This window comes from Bombus bifarius, unplaced genomic scaffold (genome assembly GCF_011952205.1).
Source record: "Bombus bifarius isolate JDL3187 unplaced genomic scaffold, Bbif_JDL3187 scf7180000009443_frag, whole genome shotgun sequence".
NCBI classification, from domain to species: Eukaryota; Metazoa; Arthropoda; class Insecta; order Hymenoptera; family Apidae; genus Bombus; species Bombus bifarius.
The window spans coordinates 6,254-16,669 of NW_022885121.1; the positions used below are offsets into that span (position 1 = coordinate 6,254).

At 35.8% G+C, this 10,416-nt stretch overlaps 1 pseudogene; it reads right to left on the minus strand.

Annotated features, from left to right (window-relative positions):
- Window positions 1–803: 803 nt before the first annotated feature.
- LOC117215210 lies at window positions 804–9,677 on the minus strand (annotated as a pseudogene).
- Window positions 9,678–10,416: the final 739 nt, after the last annotated feature.

Here is a 10,416-nt window from a genome sequence, read left to right on the forward strand (position 1 = left end):
CACTGTTTTCCTGCAAATCACCATTGCAAAGCGCCATTACTCGCGCAACGGTCACAAACGAATTGACGTAACACAATGAAACCTACGCAGCAGCACTGAACAGATATTGACGTCATACGAAGAGTGCAGATGGATCAATACGGTCGACAGAAGTTTTAACTATCTGGAGTGCGGATAAATTATTACCGAGAGTCGTATAGGAATCTATAATCTGTAAGTACACCTTTGGCTGAATGGAAATTTCTCTTACATATAGTCAAAAATGCAGAAACAGTGTATTGAATTGGAAAGTGATAAAAAATAAGTGAAGTTTCCAGGTTGCATGTGATTGCATGAATACACAGGACGTTTTTAGCGAATAAAAAATAATTTTGAAAGACACGAGACTTATCTTGTATTTTATGTACTCTCTGTGTCCGAATTTCCAGAAGCTCTCTATCTTATGAAGTGTTTTAGATTAGCCGGAAAATTTTGTATGTACATACAAGAAGTATACGATCTAAGTGGAATATTCCATTATTCTCTTGATTTCAACAGAAACGTAATTTACAGAACTTCTCAGAAAGTTGGTTTATTATTACCAAATTAATAGAATTAATATACGTTTATCATCTTTACATACCTAAGTCGTGGAGGTTTATCGTGCGTAAAAAATTAGTGTCGTTTCAAAGTTACATTTCGTACATTTTAAGCCTATAATTTGTAACGTACAAAACAATGTAAATTTGAGCTGTTTCTTATCTCCACAATAAGAAAATCCAACTTTACGTTTTTTACACAATGATATTTATGGAACAGTAATATCATATTATTGCATCGCTTGGAGAATGAAGTCAAGGAACGATGTGACCCTAGTGTAAACGCTGGGATACCCAGCTGTGCCACACATATAAGCATAAGACACAATACCTATTAAATACGAGGTTCATTCATGTTGTATCAGCAGTGGTCCGCCGCGGTCAGCCTGAAAGGATCGTTAAATTTTTAATCAAAGATACTGAAATATATCGATCGAATTGTATTGAAATTATACTTATATACAGTAATAATCTTCTATTGATTTGTGTATTGAAATACTCCAATTTATAATGTACATGTTATATGTATTTTGAGCAAAACTAAGATTAGAAGGAAATTAGATTAAATACCATAATGAGGTGTGAGAAGTGGGCAAAACTATTAAATTGTGTTTATCTATTATTTCTAATGTTTAAGACGTCGATTTGATGTTAATTCGAATTGACGTGTCTTCAGATACCGTATAGTTTGTAGTAACTCTGTAACTTAATTACCGTACAAGAATCCTCTCCACCCTGAGCATGTTCGGCGCATATTATACCATCAGTGATATCAGGTGCATTAGGAAATTTGGAATAAGCTATTTTGCATTCGACGTTCTTAATCACTGGCATTTGTACTTCCATTAATGCATTACGTCGTGGTCGTCCTACGAAGAAAATAAGAAAGATATTTAAGACTGGAGCTGTTTAATTTTATTATAAAATTGATATCACTTACTATATCTTAACGCTCCCCATCCAGCAACAAGGGGGTTATAGCCGACGAAGTTGCTCTTTCGTAGGGGCTCTTTCGTACAAATGGGATATACGTACCCTGAAAAATAAAAAAATAAATGAAAATGCAGGAAACGAATGACCAAAAGTATGAGAAAGAATTGTACACGCTTTATGACACAATATATGTGTACAATAAGAAATTTCAGGATATGATACTTCAGTAATACTCAATAGCATATATATATATATATATACATATATATATATTTGAGGACTTACTCGAAAATGGCACCTCCTCCACCAATCTAAGAATGGCAATATTATGATTGCGTATGTTTTCTATTCCATCCATATGTGCACAATGTGCTGCGGTCAAAACATGCCTAGCCGTTATCAGGGAACCTCCGTACTTCCATAGTGGTTTGTCTGGGTTTCGGGGATTACGAAAACTTAATGCAGCGATCCATGGCCAAGCGCCTAAAATGCAATAGTCATAGTTGTGAATATACATAATTTTTTCTCACATAATGAGTAACAACGATTATTATCTATTTGATATTCGATCATATAGCAGACGATAAGTACATACGTACAAATACTCTGAAATAGAGATTTGATAAAGACAGAAATTAAATTTTTATTCCAGTGGAATACAAATTATTAAATAATTCTATATAATTTCTATTTGAACTATACTGAACTATAAAGTTCAAACGTGTAATTTCTGCCCTAACAGTTTTTGATCTCTATCCATATTATTACTCCTATATCAATTTTTTATTTCAAGCAAAAAGATACTCTTCCTAACATGAAGTAAAAGAAAGAAATAATTCAAGTTAATAAGTAAAGTTACTACCGATAAAATCATAGCATTATTATTTAGTCTAATTGAAATGTACATTGATGTGCTGTTTAATGCCTTTAAAGTTCATTCTTTGCAGTAAATGGCTTATTATTAATCGGAAAGAAAGACATAAAACGTACCAAGTTCAGCTGGTTTACCATCGACCACCCTGGTATGAGAGACGTTGCTAAAACCACAGTATGGTGGTCGCCAAGCCTTATACTTATACACAGTTTTTATTAAAATTTCTCTCTTCTCTTTGTTTGGATCGTCCGGACAGCAAACGATCGTAACATTGCCCTGGTATCTGCTCACTGATCGTCTATAAAAATCGGTGGCTGTACGGTACTGTATCTGCCATATTTCTTGCAGAGGTTTACATTTTCTGTAGTCAAGGCACCTGCCTTCTTGATTGTCCGGCGTGGTACATTCTGGATCAAACAATTTTAAAACATTTATACAGTTCAAAGATGCGCAAGAAAGCGACACCGATTACTCAACTTTCGAAGTAAAAAGCCGATCAAGTCCACCGGATTGCCCTACAGACACGTATTAATCCGTAAGAGTTAGTCATCATGTTGATAATAATTATCTAAAGAAACTTTTCACGTGAAAATATAAAATTTTAATTGATTAGATATTGTGTTAGCCATACTTAAGAAAGAAAATGAGAATGAATGAAATGAAAGAAAAGGACTACCTTCAACCTCATTTTTTAAATAAACACTTTGTCAGTTTTGCGGTAAATAAATTCTTAGGAATTCAGGACAGTTTTTAGTGAATCATTTTGTTTCGACCGTTCGCGGAGAGACGCGATCGCGAGATAGCACGTCAACGAGAGTTGTAAGTTCCCGTTACGATTAAATAATCGACGCCACGAACTGATCGATCCCCTTATTTCGATTATGATAATAAGGGTAGTTCAATGAAATTCCACAGAATTAACACAAATAAATTAATGTTTATTTCAACAACTTATTAACTAGAAAGATATAAATGGAACAAAAAAAATGTAACTGCGTTTTGGTTGATAAGTAATGCGCGACATACCACATGTGTTGACGGTTCGACTTCTCGAAAAGTTCTGAACGCCTTTCGATTTTTTCGTTTTTTCTGGAAGGCGACCCCCACTACGTTCGGATCACGCCACATTCTTTTACTGCGAGGTAAAATACGGGCCACGAGTCGACGTTTCTGGAAGTCGCCCTGCTTAATGAACCACGCGCTTGCCACTACAATGTTTGTTTGCCGGGCAGACGCGACGATCCGTCTGCGACATTATAGTGGCGCTATCGATAGTTAAGAATATGACCTATGGTAAGCCGCATGGCGTAACATTCTCCCCCCGTTGAGAGGGTACCGATCAAACTAGCGAGGTGTGGTTGAAGTTCCCATCTTATTTCGTCTCGGTGGCTAGTTGTTCGGGTTTCTCGAGATCGGGTTGAATTGGCAGTGGGACAAGCCTTTTGACGCCCCGATCCAAAATGCTCTTTGCCGTCTGAACTGTAGCTGTCCGGATGACACCATCGGCGCCTGGATGAACCTTGATAACTCGGCCCAGAGGCCAATGCATGGAGGGAACGTTGTCCTCTCTGAGGATGACGATTGTGCCCTTTTGGATGCTGTGTCCACCCTTGCTCCATTTATTGCGGTTGGTTAGCTCGTTCAAATACTCCTTATGCCAGCGGTTCCAAAAATGTTGTTTAAGCTGTTGGATATGCTGCCATTTGGAGAGTCGGTTCGATGGAATGTCCCTGAAATCTCGATCACGTAAGCACATTAATGAATCGCCAATGAGGAAATGTCCGGGAGTGAGGGCTAGGAGATCATTTGGATCGGTGGAGATAGAAGTTAGCGGGCGGGAATTGAGGACTGCTTCTATTTCTATGATAAGAGTATTATGGTGTTAAGCTCATATGTTTCTGTTTCTCCACTCGCGTTGCGCCATAATATCCTTTGATATTTCCGATCCTCTGGTCGTACGAGGAATTGCCGATACATTTTCTCGATGTCGCCAGTGAGTACGTACTGATGAGCGCGGAATCTAATTAATATACAAAATAAATTGTGAATTGATTCGAGAATATAGGATTTCCCCATTTTCATGATTATCGTGATTTTTGTATAAATATATTTTTTAACATACTAATAATTAGGTACTTATAAATTAGTATTATCAATTATTTTGCATTTATAATTCCGCCTCTAGTATAAGTGTTAATTGAAAACTAACTTTATGTTTCAAAAAGTACTAGCAAAGTCGTTGAAACAAGCCACTGATGCTAACACAAATAGCATTGTCGTAATTAAATATTTCTAAATATTCATTTTTCATTTTGAACCTGTAGAAACAATTTATTATATATACTATTAGCTAAGAAATTGCATATTTAATTAAGTCGAAATATAAAACTTAGTTATTTTGATAATTTAGAAAATAAAAAACTGACAAACATTTCAATTTAATTTATGGTTGGAAGAAAAGACAGTTATTTTTCATTAATTGAAATATTGCAATGCAGAGTACTTTCCAAAATACGCCGAGAGTATTCCTGATGGTGAAACGAGCGTTGCTTCATCGAACGCAGCTAAAGAAAACAACATCTATGTAGTTGGTGGTACGATGCCTGAAATAGAGGGCGATAAATTGTACAATACCTGTACTATTTGGGGTCCCGATGGAACTTTGATAGCAAGACACCGAAAGGTAAGTAATATATTCCTTTATGGCTTTGAATTTGAAAATATCGGGGTGAAGAAAGTGACTCTATCTAGGAATAATTTAGGAATATACATATGTACATACGTATACTATAACCAATTCTATAATTTACGGTTTATAAAATACGTTATGATACGGGAAACGCCCATTTTTGTTGTAATGTGTTTGTTGTTGTATAAATTTTTCACATACTTAAAATATTATTATACTTATTTTTTCTCCTTTTTAAACATTATTAAATGATAAGATTTTTTAATAAAAGAAAGTGATAAAAACGCTGTCAGTTATTAAATAAAAAATAATTAAAGTTTAGGAGTTGGTAACTTTGATATTAAATTACAAAAGTTGCAGCAATATAATTAGCGACCACATTTTTATGTTATTAGGTACATCTATTCGACATCGACATTCCTAATAAGATTACTTTTCGAGAGAGTGATTCACTCAGTCCTGGTAACTCCCTAACGACGTTCGATGTGAAGGGCTGCAAAATAGGTATTGGCATTTGCTATGATATTAGATTCGAGGAAATGGCACGCATTTATCGGAACAAAGGTACAGTAACTTAATCGATCAATACTTAACTAGCAAAAAATTAAATATCTTTCTTAAATATATTCTATATAAAATTAATATAATCTGCAACTCTGTATAAAAAGAAGCTTAATTTAAAAAACCAGTATATTTGCTGAAAATGAAACAAATAAAAGAATTAAAAGCACAATAAGAGGACTGTCCTCGCATATTCAGAAATGATGGAATGTGAACCGTGCAACTACGAAGTTAATTGGTATTCGGTGGCTTCATATTTCCTGCTTCTCTGGGTTAGGTTGCCAAATGCTGATATATCCAGCGGCATTCAATATGACCACTGGACCACTGCACTGGTCATTACTTCAGCGTTCCAGAGCGAATGATAATCAATTATACGTTGCCTGCATATCACCGGCTCGTGTTCCTTAAGCAAGTTACGTCGCATGGGGACATACACAGTTGACCAATCCCTGGGGAAAGATTCTTTACGATTTGGAAACTCAAGAGAATATGGCAGTCACCGATATCGGTAATTTACAGCTTAAAATTAAAAGCGAGAGATCCATGATGTAATTAATTTTTAGTCTCGTTAATTTATCGATTTAGCCATCTTCCTTTGTATTTGTTGAATTTATTAGTAAGCATTACTTATTATTTCGTATGTTTCTTTTTTCTATCAGATCTAAAAGTTGTTGAGGAAGTAAGGGCTCGGATACCTACATTTTCTCAGAGACGTACAGATTTGTACGACACTGTCTGTAAGAAGGAGTAACTCTACACTAAAACAGAAAATGTTTTTTTATAATATTTCTACTACGATATCCTTTTTTTGTGAATTATTACTAATTTCTTATCATTTGTACTAAATGAATGACTCAATTAAGAAAACTAAAACGTTATAAATAATAATCTGTATATCTTGTGTATCAACATGTAATTGGATATTATAATAATATAGGAATGCTATAATAATATAGGATAATAATATAGGAGAATAATAATATAGAAAAAAATACATGCTTTTAAACACCTTTAATATCGATCACATAAATTGTTATAATTCACAATGATTACGCATACATAAAAGACCCCTTGATAGTAAAATTTACGATCAAAAGGCAATTACGTATCGTTTAACAACATTTAATTTATAACACCTTTTAAACATTTAGACAGATTAACACATAACACTTCTTATATATAAACATCAATTCGAAGTTATCAGCTTGGAGAAATTGGTCGATTAATACCTGTAGATTGTCTGTCTCGATGAAAGACTTAAAGAGAGCAAAAACATGATAATGCCGCTAATATAATATTCCTTCTTTCTTGTATCTGTCTGCCTCTCAGGTCGTTTTACTAATTACAATAAGTAATTTCGACTTCTTTGCGCTCTCTTTTAACGCATTCGAGACCGAAAGAAATTCATATCAGTCAGTAGGCAAGGGTATAATATACATATTTTATATATAACTTATGTAGTAATGTATATATCATGTTAATTTCATATTTTTTTCAATATAGAATACTGAATATTTCAATATTCAAAATATATATATATATATATATATATATATATATATATATATGTCGGGTTAACATTAGGATTTAAGGCGCGTAACGATTCTTCGTTTGAATTAGCCATTGTTTTACAAAACAGAGAATATATTTACACGAATAAACAAGGTTTTACAAATATTATGAATAATGAATTTTGTAAATGATATGATTGATTAACAAATGATAAATTAAATTATTAATTAGATTAAAGAATAATAAGTTTTATCGAACAATAAAAGAAACGAATAATATATCTTACGATTTACTAATTTAACGAATAATGAAAATTAACGATTGATAAATTTACAAATATTGAATTTAATTTACGCTATAAACAATGATCCGGGGTTCAAACGAATCCACGGTCAACGGGAAAACTTTAAACAATTTTATAACACAAAAAATACGTTTGCCGAATCACTCGGAAAAATTACTCGATGTATCACTTTCCAAGGCGATCACACGAATGCCTCTCTGATTAAAATCTTTTTCGTAATCCGACTGCATTTGTTTGTTATATTCTCGCTGGAAACATCGAGAAGGTTCCAATCGTTGTTGCTAGGCAATATCTGTCAAAAGTTTGTTATATACTCCTTGGAAACATCGAGAAAGATCCAAACGCCGTTGCTAGGCAGTTTCTGTCTGGAGATTGATTCCTCATACAACGTGTGTCCCATTATATCGACATTTCTAAAGTACAATTCTATGTGATTTCTAAGGAGAACAATACAACCGATCCACACCTTCGTCAGGCAAAACGTTTATCCCGTGACCGTGGCTACGTTCAGCGACCAGTTGTCACCTCGAACCCACTTTCGCTTTTCACAAATGTCAAACAATTACAGATGACAATTACTTAATTACAGTTATGATAAAATCTGGGCTAAAGCATTAAAAGGCCTCCTCAAAATTGCATAGGGAAGGCTCCGGTTTTCATTTCATCTCCGACACGGCCATACTGACTATCACACATCCTCGTGTGCAGCTAAAATACAGAGTTTTAACATTAGACTCGGTGTAACTGATATTATTTACCATTCGATTAGATGTTCCAAATAAGTCAAGGGTCCAATTCAGCAACAAAGCTCTGTTCAAAAATTTGACAAGCAAGGAAATGAAAAAGAACTCAAATTAGTGTTATAGTTTGTATTCAAAGTACCAGTTGCACTCCGTAAATCACCAGTCAGACCGCAATGACACGACAGATCATTTTCGACTCCACACAAAGATCTCAGTTTGTTGAATCACATAACCACGTTGGATGCATAACAAAAAGCACAAGACACCAGTGAGGATATTATAGAAAGCACAGGGCACCAGTGAGGATATTATAATAAGCGCAGGGCACCAGTGAGGATATTATAGAAAGCGCAGGGCACCAGTGAGGATATTATAGAAAGCGCAGGGCACCAGTGAGGATATTATAGAAAGCGCAGGGCACCAGTGAGGATATTATAAAAATACAAGCACTACACTGGGAGTGTTATAAAAGGCGCATACACTACACTGGGAGAATTATAAAAGGCGCACACACTACACTGGGAGAATTATAAAAGGCGCATACACTACACTGGGAGTATTATAAAAGGCGCATACACTACACTGGGTATATTACTATGACCACAATGCGGCGTTAATGATTCCCAGAGATCAATGTGCTCGCATCGTTATTATCACCGTCGCTGTCATCACCGCAGACATCCAACTCAGCAGGAATACAACCATCTGGCATCTTTCTCAACTTGTCGTGTCTATCCTTATATGACCGTTTGCCATCTAGAGTTTTTAAAATATATCTATCCCCCTCTAAAACTTCCGTTATCACGAATGGACCCTTGAATTTCGGATCTAGCTTCGTTTGGTTTCTCTCCTCGTTCTTACGTAACACAAAGTCACCGAGATTAAACCTAACTATCTTCGCTTTCGTTTTGTCAAACCTGTCTTTATCATAACTGGCGCAAGTCTCTATGTTCCGTATCGCTTGTTGCCTTACATTGAAGATGTCTACTTCCTTTTCCTCAATATTATCAGGCAACAATAAACCGTAGGGCCTAGCTGCCTTCCCAATTAATAATTCCAGAGGACTTGATTTGGTTACACGATTGGTAGTGCAATTCAAGGCCAGTTGTATCTCCCCAATCGCGTCTTGCCAAGATCGCCCGGTCGTTTCCACCGTCGTTAACATATTTTTCAGCGTACTCATAACACGCTCTACCTGTCCATTGGCCCTACTCGCACCAGTTGCTATTAAGTGAAGTCTAATATGTCTATTCCGGCAGAAATTTTGGAAATCTTTACCCGTAAAACACCTTCCTTGGTCTGCTATTACCCGGCAGGGATTGCCGAATAAAAATATAGCGGACTTAAGTGCTATAATGGTATTAAAGGAATCTAATTTACGAGTATGATACAGGTATACAAATTTTGTGAAAGCATCAACTAAAACAATGATATACTCCTTCGAGTCACTCTTACCACTTAATTTATCCGTTATATCCATGTGTACCGTATGCCAGGGTATGCTGGTCTTAGGTATGGGATGTAGTTCAGCTTGTACTTTACCTGAACTAGCCTTCGAAACTCGACAAGCATGACAGTTCTCAACGAATTTGCGAACATATTTCGCCATTCCTTCAAACCAGTAATACTCGTATAGTTTCTCAAGCGTTTTATCCCAACCTAAGTGCATAATGGACTGATGCACATGATTAATGACGGACCACCTGAAACCCCTTGGGACAATGGGCAAGCAAAGAGTTCTACCTTTTCTCTGTATTTTCCGATGGAGTGTACCAGACCGTAATTCATACGTATTCGCAATATCTTCCGCGAGCTCTTCATTTTGCAACTTACGGACGATCTCAGAGATTTGTGGGTCGCGACGTTGTTCTGCTAACAACCAATCATCGGAAATTTCAGATAGATTGATTTCTTTCAATTTTGTTGATCGTACGATGATCCAGATCTACGGGATTTCTCGAAAAGAAATCTACATGGGCCATTCGTTTGCCTTCCCGATACATAATGTCAAAGGTAAAAGTTTGCAGGTAAGCCCACCATCTGTAAACCCTGTCATTTAAATGTACCTTGTCACTGGATGCCTTCAGAGAATTACAATCAGTGACAACAAGAAATTCCCGACCGTGCAGATGGTGACGAAAATGCTTGATGGCGTTTACCACTGCCAGCGTTTCTAACTCATAAGAATGATATCTAGATTCCGCAGGGCTAGTCCGCTT